General features: G+C 38.1%; 1 long non-coding RNA gene across 8 annotated transcripts in view; it reads left to right on the top strand.

The window, feature by feature from the left end:
* LOC131414101 (uncharacterized) overlaps window positions 1-19,745 on the top strand; it is a 299,351-nt gene that overhangs the window by 205,157 nt on the left and 74,449 nt on the right. For 7 of the 8 annotated variants that reach the window (XR_009222117.1, XR_009222111.1, XR_009222116.1 and 4 more), the window contains one exon: window positions 16,771-16,993. The exons of the other annotated variant lie outside the window; for it this stretch is intronic. This is a non-coding gene — a long non-coding RNA (uncharacterized LOC131414101). The remainder of the gene's footprint in view (window positions 1-16,770; window positions 16,994-19,745) is intronic. 8 annotated transcript variants of the gene reach the window in all.

Below are 19,745 nucleotides of genomic sequence, written 5' to 3'. Positions count from 1 at the left end.
AATGTTTTCATGGTTTTAGCAGTTTAGAAGCTGGGAGTTTAGGTAAGGTTGTTGGTTGTGGGGAAAACAGCCCACAGACGTTCAGACGTGGTTGAAGTTCAGTCTCGCAGGCTTCATTTTAATCTGAAAATAGGGAGCCAGGCCTTGTAAATAACACAGCAAAGGGATTGCTTCATGATTTTAACAGTGAATTCTAATTATCACATGTTCACAATGGCACAAGATTTAGAAAGTTATACCATTCTTTTCAAATCCCAATTATCTGCAGATTGTTTTTCTTGGGAGGAGAAAGAATATTACTGTTTTGGATTAGTAACCCTTCCTTCAAAAAGATTTACATTAATTTCCCCAAAGCCAGGGTGGAACCAAAAATATTAGCTTTCAACGAACAGGTGGTGTCTTTTCCCGACATCCATAAGATGCTCTGGTATATGTTCTCTTTGTATCCCTTGTATAAAGATTAACATACAAGGCTTCATTGATTTGACTGGAAGACAGGATTCACTTTTCCAGTGGAGATTTGGCACTCTTGATTCTAGAACAAACGTAGATAAGACTATTAGCCTCTACTCCCCACCTCCAATGTAAAGTTAAGTCCATATTTTGTTTTATTTCTAAAAATTAGATTATTTTTCCCCCCAAAGACCCAAGAGATAATATAAAGCCAATTATACATTATCAGTAATAATTTGGGTGTAGAAAGAGCACAGAGAATTGAAATCTATAAATTTCCCTTCAAACCCAACCTTCAAAAACCTCTTCTGCTCAGCTCTTTAAATGTAAAGGATAGAAGAGTGAGAGATAAGGTAATACCTTCAGTGAGTCCCCATGGTTTGGGGTACTTGGAATCAGGAATTCTGGATTAGAAACCAACCTCTTCCAATTACCTAGTGAGCATTGGGAAATTTTTGTAACTTCTCTGAGTTCTCCTTTCATCATTTGTCAAATGGAGATATATACAATACTTGTTTTTTGTGGTAGTTCTATTAGATGAGATATGATATGTGTGACAGTTTGTAATCTATTGGATACTCTCTATATCTCTCTTTGTCTCACCTAATAGAGGGGAGGAGGAGGGGCACACAACCAAAAGTCTGAGTCAGTATTTTATATCATTCACCCTAAATTATCAGGAGTGGAGTGTAAACTAACAATTTTCTTTGACCTCCATCAACGATAATTGCCCCAGGCCAAAGAGCTGCTGTTGGTAAGGCGAAAATCAATAAAAGCAAGATCTGTATCCATATCCTTCTTATTCACCCCTCCCATCCATGATGGTCAGTTGAGGATCTTTACCTAGTTCTGAGCTGGGAGGCTAAATAAGTGAGCTTTTCTTTATCCTTTCTGGGAATCCTCTGTCACCAGTTTCAATCTTCGTAAGTTGTGGGAGCTGAGAATTTGTTTCTTCCCAGTACTGGCCTTTTTTACATTGATAGCCTAGGGAACAAAATTTAGAACTCTGGAGGAAGAAATGGGTCAGTGACGGTTTCCTTGAGCCTGAGAGCTCAGGGCTTTTGCAATATCTCTGCTCCAAGTTTCTGTTCTACCTAGCTCTACCTGGACCTGGGGTCAAGAGAATCTATCTCTACCTTTCATCTTCCTTGCCTTTTTCTAATCTAGCAGGAGTAACTCTTTTCTCATAGTGTTGCCTAACTTTTTTTTTTTTCCTTTTCTTTATTGAAAAGTGGGATGAGCATTTCATTGCTTTCTCAACTGGTTTTGGTCCAGACCAGTATTTGAGAGTCTCCTTTTCAGTGTGTGTGTTGGTGGCACAGTGCGTGTGCCATCTCCCTTCAGGTGCCACACTCCATTGCAACAGCCAGTACCCTCAGCTCTCCTAGAGCTTGTCCCTGGTCCAGCCCTGAGCACACACTCTGTGCTACCAGGACCCTTGATGAATTCTGAACACGTTATCAACATCCAACAATGCGAAAGGAGTGAATTGGTGATCTGATTAAAAATGGTAGACGTAATATAAAAATTTATTCTAGTGACATAATAAAAAGAAATAATCAGTCAAGGTTGGAGATCTAGTCTTGGTTTTGCCACTAACTAGAATTGTAAAGATGGTAGAGTAACTTAATATTCATGGACTTTATATCCAAATATAAAATTATTTCATATTTCAATTTATGAAATAAGATTCTAGACTGAATTATCAAGACTTCTCTCATCATTATGATTCTCTGTTTTTTTTTGTGTGTGTGTGAGGAAGATCAGCCCTGAGCTAACATCTGCCAATCCTCCTTTTTTTGCTGAGGAAGACTGGCCCTGGGCTAACATCCATGCCCATCTTCCTCCACTTTATATGGGACGCTGCCACAGCATGGCCTAACAAGGGGTGCGTCGGTACGCACTCAGGATCCGAACCAGCGAACCCCTGGCCACCGCAGCGGAGCACGCGCACTTAACCACTTGCGCCACCAGGCTGGCCCCCATGATTTTCTGTTTTTTAAGTCCCATAGTTGTTTTATTAAGAATTAACAATATTTGTATTTTATGTTACCTGAAGACTATCACGCTACTCAAGATTGGTCATTTGTGTTAACATATTCAACACTCAAAGCACTTTGGAGATAGAGTATAGTTTTCTGTGACTCTGACTAGTCTGCCCCACCCAGTGGGGGAAGGTGGTCAAGGCTGGTTATCTCATAAAAGTAACTGAAGAAACTGAAGTAAATAAGACTTGGTGTCATGCCATTTTTTGGGTTTTTGGAAAGGAGACTTTATGTAACTAAAAAAATCTGCTAAGCTGAGTTCAAGACTAGATACTGCTTTTGGAATCACTCTTTTTGGAGGCTTTGAAAATGGAATCATCAGATCAGAATTGATTTAGGTATTCTCTGAAGACAGGAGAATTTTAATGGACCTGCTAAAGACTGAGTCTCAACCTTAGCCAGTGTTCAGATGGTTCTCTTTAACATAGACCTCTGTCAGTAGTTTATGGATTCTTTGCAGGAGAAATGTACAAAAAACGCCTGAGTGCTTATGAAAGCCAACAAAACTATAGTTGGAAGGTAGATGTGTTCACTTAGAAAGCTTTATATGAAAGCCTGTTCCTCAGAAAGATGTATGAACAATGAACTAGCCTGTCCTTGTTCTTGTTTTTACATAAACATATTTGTAGACTTGTAGTTGGCTCCTGATGAACCATTCATGGAGCCATTTAAGGCATGAGCTTTGCATTGATATTGAACCAACTGAGTAAAAGCTGATTATAACCTTGTATTCCTCTCCAACATAAACCCTCTCTCTGAATTAAATCATTTTTATATTGGTTTATATATAACATCATGTGGGGGCTTTTTCTTTTCTTTTTATCTGATCTAGATTGCTAACTAGGCATTCATATCCCCTGATGGTGGTGTTCTAGGTTATCTTTTTATATTCCAAATTGGCATAAGCCTGAGTTATTTTACACTTGTCAAGGGATAGCACTTATTCTGATATCATAACCAGGGCTCACAGTCAGTGAGTACTTTTTAAAAGCTGTTTCAATTCTCTCCTTATGTATACAATTATACCCTTTAAATGAGTGGTTGTGTCGAGGAACTGGAAGTGTTTTTACTCATTTCTATTTTACCCTTCATTATTGTCCTCCCCCTGAAATAGTTTGTGTCTGTAGAGGATCTCATGGAGCTTGCTTGTCCATGAATATATTTTGTATGAACTATATCTAAGAGGATAAGGAATGCTATACATTTTTTCCAATAAGATTAAAATTACAAATATGCGTATGACTATGTTTCATTCTTCTTTAGTTCTCACTCCTTTTTTTGAAATCGACTTTATTTTTTAGAGTAGTTTTAGGTTCATAGCAAAATTGAGAGGAAGATGCAGAAATTTCTCATATACCACCTGCTGCCGCACATGCATAGCCTCCCCCATTATCAACATCCCACAGCAAAGTGCTACGTTTGTTAGAATTGATGAGCCTACATCGACACATCGTTATCACCCGAAGTCCATAGTTTACATTAGGGTTCATTCTTGGTGTTGTACTTTTTATGGGTTTAGACAAATGTATGATGACGTGTATTCATCATCCTGATATCACACAGAGTATTTTCACTGCCCTGTAAATCCCCTGTGCTCCACCTCTTTATCCCTCCCCACCTTCCCAAACCCAGGCAGCCACTAATCTTTTTACTGTCTCCATAGTGTTGCCTGTTCCAGAATGTCACAGAGTTGGAACTATATAGTATTTAGCCTTTTCAGATTGGCCTCTTTCACTTAGTATTAGGCATTTAATGTTCCTCCATGTCTTTTTCATGGCTTGATAGCTCATTTCTTTTTAGTGCTGAATAGTAGTCCATTGTCTGGATGTACCATAGTTTCTTTATCCATTCACCTACTGAAGGACATCTTGGTTGCTTCCAGGTTTTGACAATTAGGAATAAAACTTCTCTAAACATACATGTGCAGGTTTTTGTGTAGACATAAGTTTTCAACCCCTTTAGGTCAATACCAAGGAGCATGATTGCTATGTGGTAAGAGAATGTTGGAAGAAACACTTTGGAGTACTTTGGAAGACCAAAGTGACTATACCATTTTGCATTCCCATCAGCAATGGTTGAGAGTTTCCGTTGCTCCACATCCTTGCCTGCATTTGGTGTTCTCAGTGTTCTGAATTTGGGCAGTTCTAATGGGTGTGTAGTGGTATCTCATTGTTATTTTAATGTGCATTTCCCTGAGGACATATGATGAGGAGCATTTTTTCACATACTTATTTGCCATTTGTATATCTTTTATGATGAGGTGTCTGTTAAGGTCTTTGGCTCGTTTTTTAATTGGGTTGTTTGTTTTCTTATTGTTCAGTTTTAAGGATTTTTTTGGTATATTTTGTATATACAAAATTCTTTATCAGATATGTCTTTTGGAAATACTTCCTCCCATTCTGTGACTTGTCTTCTCATTCTCTTGACAGTGTCTTTTGCAGAGCAGAAATTAATTTTAATGAAGTCCAGCCTATCAATTATTTCTTTCATATGTTGTGCCTCTGGTGTTGTATCTAAAAAGTCATTGTCAAACCAAGTCCATCTAGATTTTCTCCTATGTTATCTTCTGGGAGTTGTGTAGTTTTGTGTGTAATTTTACATTTAGGTCTGTATTCCATTTTGAGATAATTTTTGTGAAGGGTGTGAGGTCTGTGTCTAGATTCATTTCTTTTGCATGTGGATGTCCAGTTGCTCCAGCACCATTTGTTGAAAAACCCGTCTTTGCTCCATTGTATTGCCTTGCCTCTTTGTCAAAGATTATAGTGGATCTAGTTCTGGGCTCTCTATTCTATTCCATTGATCTATTTGTCTATTCTTTTGCCAATACCACACTATCTTGATTACTGTAGCTTTCTAGTAAGTCTTGAAGTTGGGTAGTGTTAGTCTTCCTACATTGTTCTTCTCCTTCAATATTGTTGGCTATTCTGGGTTATTTCATTTTTTTTTAATGCATTTAGTGGATTTCATAAAAGCTGACCTTAGATTTTCACAATAATTTTCACAGAGGGAGAGTCTGGATATAGGAGATAATGAAGATAAATATATATCCTAGAAACTTTGGAAAGTTGGAAAGAGTGACTTTTTGACCAACTTTTCATTGAACAATGTATCTGAATCTGTTGATCAAAAAGGTCAGCATCTGACCAGAAAGCATTGTTACAGGGAGAAATGTTTCAATTCTTTTCTTGAATTGTATCTGCCTGTAATAGGTAACATTTCTGTTCCTCTTTGACATGTCATTTTCCTAATAAACAGTTTCAGTGGCTCCTTGCACCTATTGAATACAGTCATGCGTCGCTTAATGACAGGGATACATTCTGAGAAATACATCGTTAGGCGATTTCGTCGTTGTGCAAACATCACAGAGTGTATTTACACAAACCTAGATGGTACAGCGTACTACACACTTAGGCTATGTGGTACTAACCTTTGGGACCACTGTCGTACGTGTGGTCCGTCATTGACCAAAACATCGTTATGTTGACTGTATGACTGTAAAAAGCAAACACACAAGGACCACCACTAGTTGACTCCAATCTGCATTTCTAGTAGTGGCTTCCACAAGACTCCTTTGCGAATGTGTATTCTCGGAGGAGGCATAGTTTGATGGGGAGCGGCCACACTGCGTTTATTAGCTGTGTGAACTTCGTCAAATCACGTCACCCCTCTGAATCTTAGTCTTCTAAAAGCTAAAACAAACAAACAAAAATATATATAGACTTTTGTTTTCATTTCTGATACCATGTAAGTAAATATCATGTAGGGTCAGAAATTTAGATTTATTCCTTGAGCTACTTATTGTGGCTAATTTGGATTTGTAGTATATGAAGATAGGATATTTTTAAGGATAGTATTAAGAGATACTCTCTTTCATCTATTTAGGTGGTAAATTCCTTTCCTGTTATCTAATATCAAAACACTTTGGCCACAAACAAAGCTAATTTTTATAATAGATTTGGGACACAAATAAGCTATTTAAAAGTTAATTGAAAAACAAGGCTATACAAAAATCTTTTTGATGTTTGTTTATGTCCAATCTTTAATTTTATATGTTGCTCAGTGCTGAAGAGGAGAGAGAACATAAAATGTGATTTATATTGGATTACTTATACACTCAGTATTAAAGTTTTTTGGTCTTATCTAATCCTGCAGAAATATCTAGGAGGATATACAATTCATTGTTCTCAGATACTGTTCACCATCTGTTTTCAAAGTGAAAAATGAGCATTGTATTATTCCTTTATTTCCCTTTGTCTACTAAGTCCAAACTCAGGGTAAAGAGGTCACTGTTTATTCTCTTTACAACTAACTTGATACTAACATTGCATATTGCATAGTCAGCTTTCTTTGAGTAGTTTTGTGGTCTCCTTTCACCCTTTCTTAGTCCCCTCATATACTTACTGCAACAGATATTCTTGACTGAAGGAAATAGGGAACTCATTCATTAGGAATGTTTGATTGGGTTTTTCAGGAAAACAAGTTGTTTTATTTTCTTTAGTATTTTTTTTTTCTTCCAGGCCTGATCCCATGTGGAAAGGAGAGAAAGTAACAAGAGTCTTGGAAAACTGATGTGTGAGTCACAGCAGGTTCACAGATTTAGATAGAAATTGGGAGGAATAAAAATGTAAAGATTGCATGGATCACCTGTGTACTAGATGCTTTCATATATGTCACTTAAATTTTATCAGGAGCGTTAGCTATGGTGAAGATGATTGTGACAATGACTAATCTCATTGGACAGGTAAGGAAGCAGGCTCAGAGAGGCAAGTGACCTGGCCCAGAACATACTGCTAGTGAGCCTCGTAGTCGTTTCCTTATTTACTCTGTTGTATGTGACTCAACAAGATGTTTTTTGTGCCATCACATGGTTTGTAGTAAAACCAATACTACAATTGTATTTCCTTTCAAAACCTTCAGATTTCATGCCCTATAGATGCCCTAAAATAGTAATATTTTAGGATCATGTTTTTTTATACTGCTGTATATACCATATGCTCAAAATGGCAGTGACTTTATGGCAGAGACTTGCTCAGGGGGAGCATTTTGTCATCTTCTGTAGTGTTCTACTGAAGTAATCATCTAAAAGACAAGATCATATGAAGATGACCATATAGCAATAACTCTGTTATTTAATGCTTAACGTGTGCCACATATGTGTCTGTTTGCTTTATCTCTGTTAACTTTTTTGCTCTGCACAATGCTCCTGTAGGGTAGGTACCATTGGTTTTTTCATTTATAGGTAAAGGGGCTGAGGCACAACAGGATTCATATTGGGACCTTGCCAAGTTTCCAAAGCTAGTGTGGGTACAAATCCAGGTCCTCGGGCTCCACAGCCGCTCTACAATGCTGCCTTAGCCTGTTGAGTTAGTGACTGTGGCTCCCTGAGTACCTTGACTTGGCCTCAATTGACTTAGGCAATCGTTGCATGTATGTGTATTTCCAAGCCTATCATATTTTTTCATTAATTATAAGTAGTGCACACTTTTTAGGACAGTAGTTAGTTGTAAAGTATAACTCAAGGCATAGTTAGAGGGTGGGAGAGGATTAAGTCATTTGGAATGGTTAGGAAACGCACTCTGGACACCCTTCCAGAAAGTTAAAGTTTTAGCTGGGCATAGGGACCCCGAATGTTTGGAGACACTGGGGCAGTTTGTGTCATTGCACATAGATGTCCCTGCATTATCTTGGTCTTCAACTTGAACCACTCAATGATGGAAAAACAAATCTCGTGAAAGATGAAAGAGTAGAATTAAAGAAAATACCACATAGGTTTCAAAGGCCTAGAGTTTCATAGCTATAATTTATAATGTCCACTGTCCTTGTGATAAATTACATGGAATTGTTTATCTTTTTCTGTTTGGGAATATATTTTCCTTTATATTTAAAAACACCTTGTCTTTAGAATCCTTTTAAGTGTAATGATTGGAGCGTCAAAATATGCAAGCTAGGGGCTGGCTCCGTGGACTAGTGGTTCAAGTTCCCTTATCTCTGCTTTGGCAGCCCAGGTTCACGAGTTGGGATCCCAGGTGCGGACCTACTCCACTCATCAGCCATGCTGTGGAGGCATCCTACTTACAAAATAGAGGAAGATTGGCACAGATGTTACCTCAGGGAGCATCTTCCTCACCAAAAAAAAAAAAAATGAAGCTAGGTTCTTCTGACTCGATCCTTTTTTCTTTTAGTCTTTGGGATAATTAAATGCTTCTTTGTTCTCTGACTCACTTAATTCAACGAATGTTTATTAAACGCCTACTATATGCCAGACCCTCTGCTGGACCCTGGGGACCAAAGATAGATGAGACGCTGAATCTGTTCTCAAAGCATTTGGATTCTGGTGGGAGAAGCGGTCGTGTACTCAGCTAGTCACAATGCAGTTTGAGAAGTGCTTCATTAGCAAAAATGGGAAGTTCTGTAAGGACACAAAGGAGGGAGGAAGTAATTCTTCCTGTGGTCTTCAGCAGACAGTTGAACTAAATCTAGGAATAGGAGGATTGGGTGGGTGAAGGTAAGCAGGGAGGGTGTAGGCGATGAGAGGCCTCAAAAGCCTGGAGCATTGGAAGGAGAGGAATAATTAGCGTCTCACAGCTAGAAAACTGAACATCATAACCAGCTTAGTTTACCTGTGAAGGAAATGGGTAAAATTGGGCTGCTGCTTACTTTGACTTGTTTGTGTGTGTGTGTTTTTTTTTTTTTTTTTTTACTTTTTCTGGTTAGTTTGAAAGATTTAAATTAAATGTAGATGTTTTTCGCATCAGGCTTTAATCATATTGGAGGAGTAGGGAAAACCTAAGCTGCCTACTATGACATAATGGAATGTAAGGTTTTCTGCCATTTGTTTCTATGGCATTTTCATATTTATTTTCCTCAGGAAATTTGATTTTTCTGCTGTGCCATTAAAATACGTCTCTTTGATCACTACCTACGTGCTGTATCACCACTTCTCTCAGCCTTTTTATGAGCCATGCTGGAAAGCATGCTATGTCAGATTTCTCTGTTTGTACCTTAAATTTGCTAATTTGGAGTTTTATATCAAGACAGCAAAATGCTCATATTTAAGTAACTTAAAATTCCTGGGAAACTCATAAAACTGCCTGACATGATGTTAAATAGTTTGTGCCTATAAGAAACTTTGCAGATGGCTAAGATAAGTATGAAGGGTGTTTTATATGTTTTGACTTACTGTCTCTTCAATTACATTATTTAAAAATCAGCAGACTTCTCCATGATCATTAGGGAAATGAATGATTTTCCTGTCGCAAATCACAGATTCCACAAATTACAGGAGGATTGTAAGTGACAGGTATCCGCTGATTGTTTATTTATATTCTCAAAGAGGACTCACAAAAATGTAGTGTTCATCATATTTATTCAGAAAAATATGTTCTTAAAAAAAAATTTCCCTGACAGTGGTTGTTATAGTTAAGTAACTTAATTCTGACTACTAACTTTGCTTAGTAAACTAGCTGGGTGTCCCAAACATGACTGTGTGAGATAAAAGAGTATGATGCCAAAACTTTATAAGAACATGAGGTAAAAAATAAATACATGTGTACGCACACACACAGGTACAGTTGGTTACACTGTTCACAATGTTCTGCTTCAGGGAAACTGGAAGACGCTTTGGAGGTATTATGATCAACTTTGTATTTATGCCAGAAAAATTCACTTGAGAAAATACATCCTTGGTGTGCAATAAAAATCCACATTTTGTAATATAATTCATTTTATGATTTAAATTGTTATAATTCAATAGCTCTAATAAACAAAGTAGTATTGGATAATGAGTGAATTTAGTTTCATGAGTAAAAGAAAAGCATATGAATGATCTACCATTTTGCAAAATGAACTGCTAGATTGTGGATATGGATATGGTTTTAGTGATCCCTTTTTTCTCCCTTTTTTCTGGTCTTCTAGCCCCATCCATACATCCTTTCTTCTCACCCTAACCTCCTTTGATCAGAGGAAAGCATTTTGAGGGAAGAAGTCTTCAGGAGTTTTAATGTAATTACATTAAGGATGAGAGTTCTGTTCAATATAACATCATTGGCTAATTTAGTAATTTCTAGAATTCTGCCCAGACTTGAAAATACTTTCAATGCCCATTGCTGAATACTGCTGTTTTCTGCATGTTTTCCTTCTGGGATTGAACTGGACGGGATTTTGGTTTTTTAATACATTCCAGAGAGTATAAGTATATTGGCCAGTAAAGGCTTCCTTAATTGACATGGTTACAGTAGAAATGATCCAGTCTCTCTGCTCTTAATTTTTCTCCTTTTTAAAACTAGAGATGAATAACCTACTGTTATCTCCATCACCCTGGTGAGAGATTCTGTCAACAGTGGTTACAAAAGCAGCTTTAGGGTTAGATCTGGGGAGTGGCTAGGGTGGTAACAAAACTAGATCCATGTTTTTCTTTTAAGTTACGCATGGACAATTTCATAAATTAAGTTACCAAATTCATATTCTGTATTCTGTTCACTTAAGAGGGAAAAAAAGTCTGTTCAAATAAGATATCCCTTGGAACATTTTCTTCTGCTCTGAGGACACATGCCTTTCCAGGGTCCATTTTCTCTGCTCCCAGGACCTGTGTAGGTGAGCATTCAATAGTCAGTGAATGAATTCCTTTGTCATTGTGTCTCTATTGTGTTGAGTGGAAGACTACACTGGAACAATAGCTGGTGGATGGTCTGCACTCCGGAGGCCTGGGCTCTACTTCAAAAGCGATTTCCACATCCTGACAGGGCAGGACATGTTCTCCTTAGGCTGGGAAGTCATATCTCTATCCCTGTTAAAGACTGCACCTCCCTTTTGCTTTTTTCCTTCCCAATTGAGGCCAAGTGTGACTGCCAAGAGGAACCCAGAAAAGCCAAAGAGCCCAAGCATATCAGACCTTCCTGTAGCCTGCCACACACACTTAAAACCCCAAGGAAATGAGTGAGGATCAGTGGGAAGAAGGGAGCCAACCAGGTGAGCAACCACATCAGTCTGAAGGCTAAAGCAACAGGAAAGGATCTTGGCAGTTATGTTTATTTGGCAAGATCAGGATATGACCTGAGCTTACACTAAATTACCTCACGGCAAATTATTTTTTACCGAGCACCATAAATGTTAGGATGACTCCACTGAGCTCTTGGGCTGTGGACAGATGAATACATCAAAGATTGCTAATTAGTTTCCAGGTGTGACTGGTGGGATTGTCTCTCCTCTTTCAGGAAAGAGTTAAATCCAGGTTTTGTGCCCCCCTCAGGTGAGGTTCTTTTCTTCAAAGCCAGGGTAAGAGTTTTAACATAGCTTCTTCTGGATTTTCTGGTATGTGTGTGTGGGGGGGTGTGTGTGTGTCTCCACAAGAGGTGGCTAAGGCTATTTTTCCTCTTTATAAATCTAATTTTTTTTGCTGTCTTTGGGTCCATATGTTTGAAGCTACTTTCTAGGTGAATTGAATTAGACAATTTTTTTTTTTTTTTTTTGTACCTTTTAGTAATGAAATCACTGGTTGGAGCCTTATGGAAAGTTTGGTGCTATAATAGAATTTACCAGGATTCCACTGTGATTCTAATTTTGTTTTAAATTTCTGTCCCTTGCCTTCCTTTTTGTTTATGTTAAATGTTACTATTAAGTGGAGAGAAGGTATTTTAATAATAACGAGATGTCATTTAGAGTTAGACGCCCTTCTATTCTACTACTCCGGAAAAACCATATAGAATATCACCAGAGGGAGTTTAATCCTTGAAACAGCTCTCAGGCAGGGTTTCTCAACCTCCTCACTATTGACATTTGGAGCTAGATAATTCTGTATTGTAGGGGGCTTTCCTATGTATTGTGGAATTTAGTAGTTCTCCTGGCATCTACCCACTAATTGCCAGTAGCACCCCATTCCCTCAGTGTGCAACCAAAAAAGTACCATGGAGGGCAAAATCGCTCTCAGTTGGGAACCACTGCTCTAGGGATAAATTAAACTAAAGAAAGGAAGGTAAAGAAAATAGTGAAGGTGTAGAATATGGGGCTGTCGTTTTTGCTTTTTAAATATATTACTTGTGTAGTTCCAACAAAAGTAAATCCTTAGGAGATAGGGTCTGCCAGTAGAATTCCCACTTAACCACCAATTATCTATCCATTATTGACTGGAATTTGGTTTAAATGAATACAACAATTGCAACTCCCTCTCATTATCAACTGAAGAACTCCCAGGTATTTATATAACATGAAGAACTTTCTATGAAGATCCTGATCCCTGGGTGCTTTCATAGTGCTGGTTTCTTGGGTGAAAAGATGGAGTGGTTGGAGAACAAAATTCAAATGAGGCTCATATAAGACTTGAATAACTGAATGCATGAATTGAATGAAGAAACATGCCCACTCTACATAGTAATTCAGTGGTTTTATGAATGGGAGGTCAGATACATGGTTTATAGAGAGGTTTCACTGAATTCACCGTCTTTTACAGTACTTAAAATTGTCTAGAATATTGCATTCTTCCTGTATAGGATTGCAGTTCATTTTTCTCTGTTCTTACTCTCCTTCCAAATTTACTTTTACTTCTACAGTAGAATGCTTGAGCTGCCAGACAAGTAGAATCATGTCTCTACTGTGATTTAACATTAAATGTCCTGTTGTCTTTATTTCAGATTTTCTTTATTTCCTCGCTATTCTCTCTTCACGTGAATATACATGCTTGCCAGGTACGTTCTTCTCTTCTTTCTGATTTCCATCTCTCCTGCCCTTGTTTTCTTCCCTTTTCTATGGCTATAGGAAGTGTCAGGTGGCCTTGCTGGCATCGTCTTACCTTTTTGGGACTCTGTTACCCAGAGACTTCCATTTATTATGCCGCGAGCACTCTCTTTAATGCTATATCTCTCTGAGGGATGGTTAATGATCTTTGCAGTAAATGAAGGTGAACTGTAGCCACATTATTGTTATAATACAGCCAACTGTATGGAACAGATTGGGCTGAGCTTTGAACAGCTGGGGCTGGCAGAGTGAGTCTCGACTCCTCTCGGAAGAGTTCCAGAACTGCCAAATCATCAAACTCGAAGGGGAAAGAGGGAAAAGAAAGGTTATGAGATAGTGGTTCCTGCAGGTGCTTTTTGCCTTGGTGATCTGCGTTTTTTGAAATTTTCACTGGTTTGCAGATCTGGCAAAGCCTGGACTAATTGAACCCAAGGGCTGCTGTCACTGCTGTTGGACCTGCCTGCTTAGTGGCTGTGATGGTATTTTATTGTTCGTTTGCAGGTATTGAATGTGTGATAAGATAGATGCTACTGTTGTTAAAACTTGAACCTCTCTTCAGTCCATTGAAACTGTTTATAGCTTTAAGGAGAGTTTTGATTTGCAAAGTATGTGGAACCATAATATAAATTAATAAAGGCTCCGTTGAAACTTCTGGACTTAGACTATAGTGTGGCTTCCTGGTGGATATAATAAATGGGAATCAGTGGGGTAGTGTTGTAAGCTAGTGGCCCACAGAGCCTGATTCAGCCTTCAGATATGTTGTGTTTGCCCATATAAGGGAGTGTGTGTGTGTCTGTGTATTTAAAGAACTAGCTGCCAGTATTTAAAAATATACATATATAAATCTGGTTAATTTTTCCAGAGAAGGCAGAAGATCTCATTTCCCTGAAACTGCAGTCTCTCATGGTAAATATCAGCTGAGTCTGAGTAACAGCTGCCCCATACCTGTCCTGAATGGGCAAGGCAGGGGCTTTGCTGCTCACTAGAGTCCTCACCTCCCACCCTCACAGTTACTTCTTGACTGGCCTGTGCAGGAGAAGGTCAGAAGTGAACAGATAGAGGCTTTGGGATGGGGAAGAACTGGATTTGAATCCTAGCTTCACCGCCAGCTCTGTCAATTTGGGCAAATTACTTAGTTTTCTGAGTATTAGTTTCCTCATGTGCAAAATGTAGTATAGTTCTTTATCTCATATGGTTGCTGAAAAGAGTATTAAGTGCGATAGCATATTCAACCCCCGTAAAACAGAACTATGTACACGTGTAGTAGGATTGCTGCACGTGTTAGCCGTTACTGTAGTTTTCGGTCGCTATGTATCGTAGGTGAATTGATACTAATTCTTTAGAGTCACATTGTGTTATAAGATCAGATAAACGCTTCTATTGCTCAGGACAGTGAGGGGACTTGTGTTTGGGCTCCTCATATTTCTATTTTTGTCTTGCAATATAAAATTTACAGTGTCTCTAAGGGAATAATATAATAGAAACTGAGCTCTTAAGGGTGGCAGTGTCTAAAGAAAGAAAAATCTTAAAATTTAGTTGATATTAGGTAGACACTTGGTTTTCTTTTGACTGGGTCATGACTTTGTAATTTTGGATCTAAACTCCTGAAGTTTCTGTCTCCCCATCCCTATCCCACTGACATTCAAAATCAAGTTGCTAATAACCCTGAGGACTGAAGATATTCAGAATCTTCATGGAAGGAAAGGTACAGAAATGAGAGCACTATATCAATTAATATATTTTCTTAAAAGTAGGAGTTAAATTTAGTTTTTGTTAGGCTTGCAGTGTATTGAAGGCAGCGTTTTATTACCACTTTATGCTCCCAGATTCTTTAAAATTTCAAAGGATTTTTTTCCACGTTATTACATTCAGTTGGCATCTTTTCTTTCTAATGCCTGACCTTTGACATTTATCAGAAGGTTCCAGCACACATTTGGCTGCCACACTCAGTGGGGGGCAGGGGCTTCCTTGTTGTTACATATGTGGTTAAGAAATACAGCTTTTTCCGCCTATTTTTCTACTTCCCACAAAGACTAAAGTCTTTCCTTTAGATGTGGATATTTCCCTTAAATGCATACTCTTGTCTCAAAATAACAGTGCCATAATTTCCTCTTACACTTTGCGAAGGTGTTTGGAAAACTCTCGTGTATTCCAGTGAAGGCTTCTTAGAAAGAAGGCAAGGTGGCTAGAAAATGTCAACACAGTTCTGGGACCAGTGGGAGAAAACACATGTCAAGGTGACAATTGATTTGGGATTAGCTCAGTTGTAGAGTTCAAAAATCAAACATGTGGTATGTGTAACCAGTTATGTTTTCAAGTGTGGTCTTAAACCCACCTTGGATGAGTGAATGTCATTATTAGGCTATAAAGTCCCTGAACAGCAGACGTGAAAGGAGAAAACATTATATTTAGAGCCCTATTTTTAAAAATTTTATGAATGGAAGTATAGGTCTACCTCTGGATCTTGAAATTGGCCCAAACCCAGATCTGGTTCCAGATGGCTACTCAGGATCCCTTCTCATTCCTGCCTCCTTCTGACACTGTTGAGGGAGGAGGTGAAGAGAAAGAGGGAAAGGAGGCGACAGAGGAAGCAAAAAGAGGGAAGGGGATTGCCGAAAATGAGAGGATGAAGAAAATGAAGATTCTCTGTACTTTATAAACATTTTGTCCAAATCACCAAAAGTATTTTGGCATGTTTAAATGTGACGAAATAGATTGATCCATATGAAACTGTCAGTATTTCAGTTGTACAAAAATGGCAATTTTACATAGTTCAGTCAAATACAATTATTACATTTTTGCTAGAATTTCTCAAGGTTCCCTGACTGGGTGTGTGGAGTGGCTTAAAAAGCCAGGAATGTTTTGGCATTCAGTTGGTGAATTTTTTTGCATATACTTTGCTAGGACATACAGGTATTTTCTACTTGGATTTTCCTTGTTATTAGTTTTTTCTAAGTTATGGTTATTGTCTCAAATCTCATAGTCAAGGAGACTGGAAGGAGAACACAGTGTGAGAGTAATTGAATCCAGTGGAGTCTTGCCAGAACATTCATCTGGGGATGTGCATGGCAGACTGAGTTTGGTTGTGGGGTACCAGAGATCCAAAATTAGGTTTTTTCCTTAGCAGACTTAATGTTTGTTTCAAAAATAAGAAATGGATGTGAAAAGATGAAAAGCTACCCACGTGGACATGATTTATTGTAACCTGTTCCTAGTTAGGGTATACTGAACCTTGTTGAAAGTTGTTAAGTTTGCTCAAGTAGGCATTTTTTCCCCTATGTTTGTGGGTTAGAATGCTTCTATGAATACTGTTATAGTTTGGGCAAGTAACAAATTCACTTAGTTAACAAAAATTAAGACTCTACGGAGGCCTGGAGGTAGTGCAATCAGTGGTCCTGTGATGGTGGTGGTTGGGGTAGTGGGGGAGGTGTGTGTGTGTATGATTCATGGGGGGAGATTTGTTTAGAATGAAAGAGACAGATGCTTCCTTTGCTTGCTTGTTTCCTGGCTTTCAAAGCCTCTTTTTTTCTTGTTTTATTTTAAGGTTGGGTGCCTTGTCGGTCTGTCCCTGAGGGCATGGAGAGCCTACAGGCGCATGCGCCCACGTCTGTAACTTGCTGTTCCTTGTGTCATATCAAGTGGAAGTGCGAAGCACCACAAACTGCTTTGAGCAGAGCCCACTTCCCTTCACCCACAGAGAACGTGAAGCAGTTATACCAACATCAATCAAGGAAAACCCACAGGCTGAACTCACACCGTTGAAGCAGGTGTGTGAGTGAGCATTCTCCAACAGGCACACGTGATTGAGGTGTACCTTGGCATCTTGCCCATAGATGTCAGTTATGATGATTGTGTGGGGCTGGGCTTGCTCCTTGCAGAGCCAAGACAAGCCCGTCATACTTGTGAGACAGAGCAAGTGTAGCTCATGGCATCTCAGTAGCTGATTTACTGAGACTAAGGGGAAAAATGCAAAGTGTAATATCTATGTGTATGTACATACACATCGATCAAATATATATGTATATGGGGCATGTATATGCATATGTATAGATGTATGTGTATATACACATATATGTATACATATGTGTGTGCACGGGTGCATACACATACACACATACCAATTTAAAGCAAAATTCAAGTGGGCCATGAGGTAAAGAGAGAGTATGAACATGTAAGATATCAAGTATCTGTAAGATGAGGTGCTAGTAAAACCAAGACAAAACAAAAACACAATGAAAAAACTCCCTGGGCATATCTCATCCTAAGTTGAACCATTCTGATATATCTTGAGTTTTAGGAAATTTCTCCAAAAGTTTTGAGCAATCTTAAAAAAAACGATGGAAACACTTTTTATGAATACACTAGGAATTCAATAGATATTGTACCTTTTTAACAGTTATTAGTTTCTCAAAGCTTCTTGTCCCTGATGCTGGTTATGAGTATCCACTTCAAGCTGATGCTTCAAAATATTATGCATATTATTTATATTTAAATATGTGAACAATCACTCTCTAAGCGGTGTAAAGTAAAACAAGATACAATTTTTAACTATCAAAACTGGCTATGTTTGAGAATAATTATAAAATCCAGTGTCACTATAGGTATGGGAAAAAACATATTATTTGGGGGGAAAATTTTTTTATACTATCTGGAGATTATTTTGCATTATATAAGATCAGAAGCCACAAAATGTGCTTATTCATATTTCTGGCAATACAGATTCTAGGCAAATTTGTCATAAGACTATGATCAAACGTGTAAAATGATTAGAAGAATGCTTTATCACAAATTTATTTTTGATGTATAAATGTGTAAAGAGTATTAGAGTGGGCAAATAAATTATAGTAGAAATATACAACGAAATACCAAATGAGGCGTTAAAATAATGTTGTAATTTTTCTGTGATCCTATTTTGGAAAAAATACCTGTGTTGCATGCATACATGAATGTGTAGGCATTGGAAATAGTTTGGGAGATTATATAGAAACCTAAAAGTTATTATCTCTAGTTGATTTGAGAGTAATTGAATGTCTTTATTTTGCCTATCTGTTCTTAAAAACTTTCTAATATTCATATGTAATTATCTACATATTAAATATGGCAAAAGGCAATCATGAAAATAGCACTTCAAATGTAAAAGTTATCTAGAAATATTTGTGAGGACCAGGAAAGGGAAAAGCTTTTCTTTTCTTCTGTACATGACCATTTAGCAGAAGACGTCAAAGACATTTTCGAAGATATAATCGACTGATTAATTCAATGATATGTGAGTGCCAGGCACTGCATAAGGCTCTGCCATGTTGCTAAGTGCTTTTCACCTTGCAAATGGCTGAATCAGTTCTATTTGCTGTGCTGATTAATGTGGCTTTACTAGCAGAGAGTTAATAATACTAATATGCAGATTCTAATATGGACATGTAAACGTTAAGATTAAACCGTGAGCTTTTGCTTCATGTTTTTACATATGTGTTTTATCTGCTCTCCACTGTCTCACATGGTTAAACTTTTCCTACCATGTGGACAGTTGGCAATTTCAGACATCTGGAGAGCCAAAAGCAGAGACAAAAATCATTGGGAAAACTTGACACCATTCATGAAAACTTTACAGGACACTAAAAAGGCTTATTGGCAAGTGCTTTGAAAAATCTGACCTCTCCTTATTTTGTAGGTCTTTGGCTTTGAAACTCTATCTTGGTTTAATGTTCAGCAGGTGTCTTTTGGGAGGTAGGACAGGATTTCAAGGGTGAGAGATTAACATGATGAATTCAGTGTCCGTCCATCTGGAATGTTGAGACTGTGGAGGATATAAGTAGGAGGTTTAGATTAGGGATGTCTGACTAGAGGAGGATCAGGATTCAGACAGACTTGGAGATACTCATTGAGAGGTTTAAATGCTTCTCTGAGCCCCCACGAATCTACCCAAGGGACAGTCTTCTTCTGAGGTCCAGTCTCTATCTCACCGCAATGATCCTGAAAGTATAACTTTCCATGTGGCCTCTCAACATTTTGGCGCCTCATTCCAGTATGAGATTAGAAATTTAAAAATTTCAACTTGAGCCACCCAGGGCTCCAAAATGAAAAGATTTTTCATGAGTTCAGCTATAAAAATAGCAAAAATTCTTGAAGAAGGGTTTGTTTTGGATGAGTATCAATTTGCCAAGTTGCTCTGTGAGAGTGTGCCTGGGGGAATGATTCTGGCTTCTTGAACTTGGTTCATTTCTTTCCCATTGGTGAAGGGAAGAAATTAAACTTTGGATCTGGTTCTATTTCCATTGTCCAATGAATCAGGAGAGTTAGCTCCATCTGTTACTCCACTGCTGTTTTGCTGTGATACTGTGGGAAAATTTGTCATATTCACTTCCTCTTTTTTCTGTCTCTCCTTCTCTCCTGTTAAAACAGATATGGTGCCATGAACTAATTGCCTTGGGATAGTGTGAAGTATAAAGGGGCAGGGGGAAGAGTTTTACCTATTCCTGAGATAAGCTCAGAGTGATAAAATCAATAATTCAAGGAATCACT

Source organism: Diceros bicornis, chromosome 14, assembly GCF_020826845.1.
Source record: "Diceros bicornis minor isolate mBicDic1 chromosome 14, mDicBic1.mat.cur, whole genome shotgun sequence".
In the NCBI taxonomy this organism is placed as follows: domain Eukaryota; kingdom Metazoa; phylum Chordata; class Mammalia; order Perissodactyla; family Rhinocerotidae; genus Diceros; species Diceros bicornis.
The sequence above is the reverse complement of the archived record's forward strand: the minus strand, read 5'-3'. Positions and strand labels throughout refer to the sequence as shown.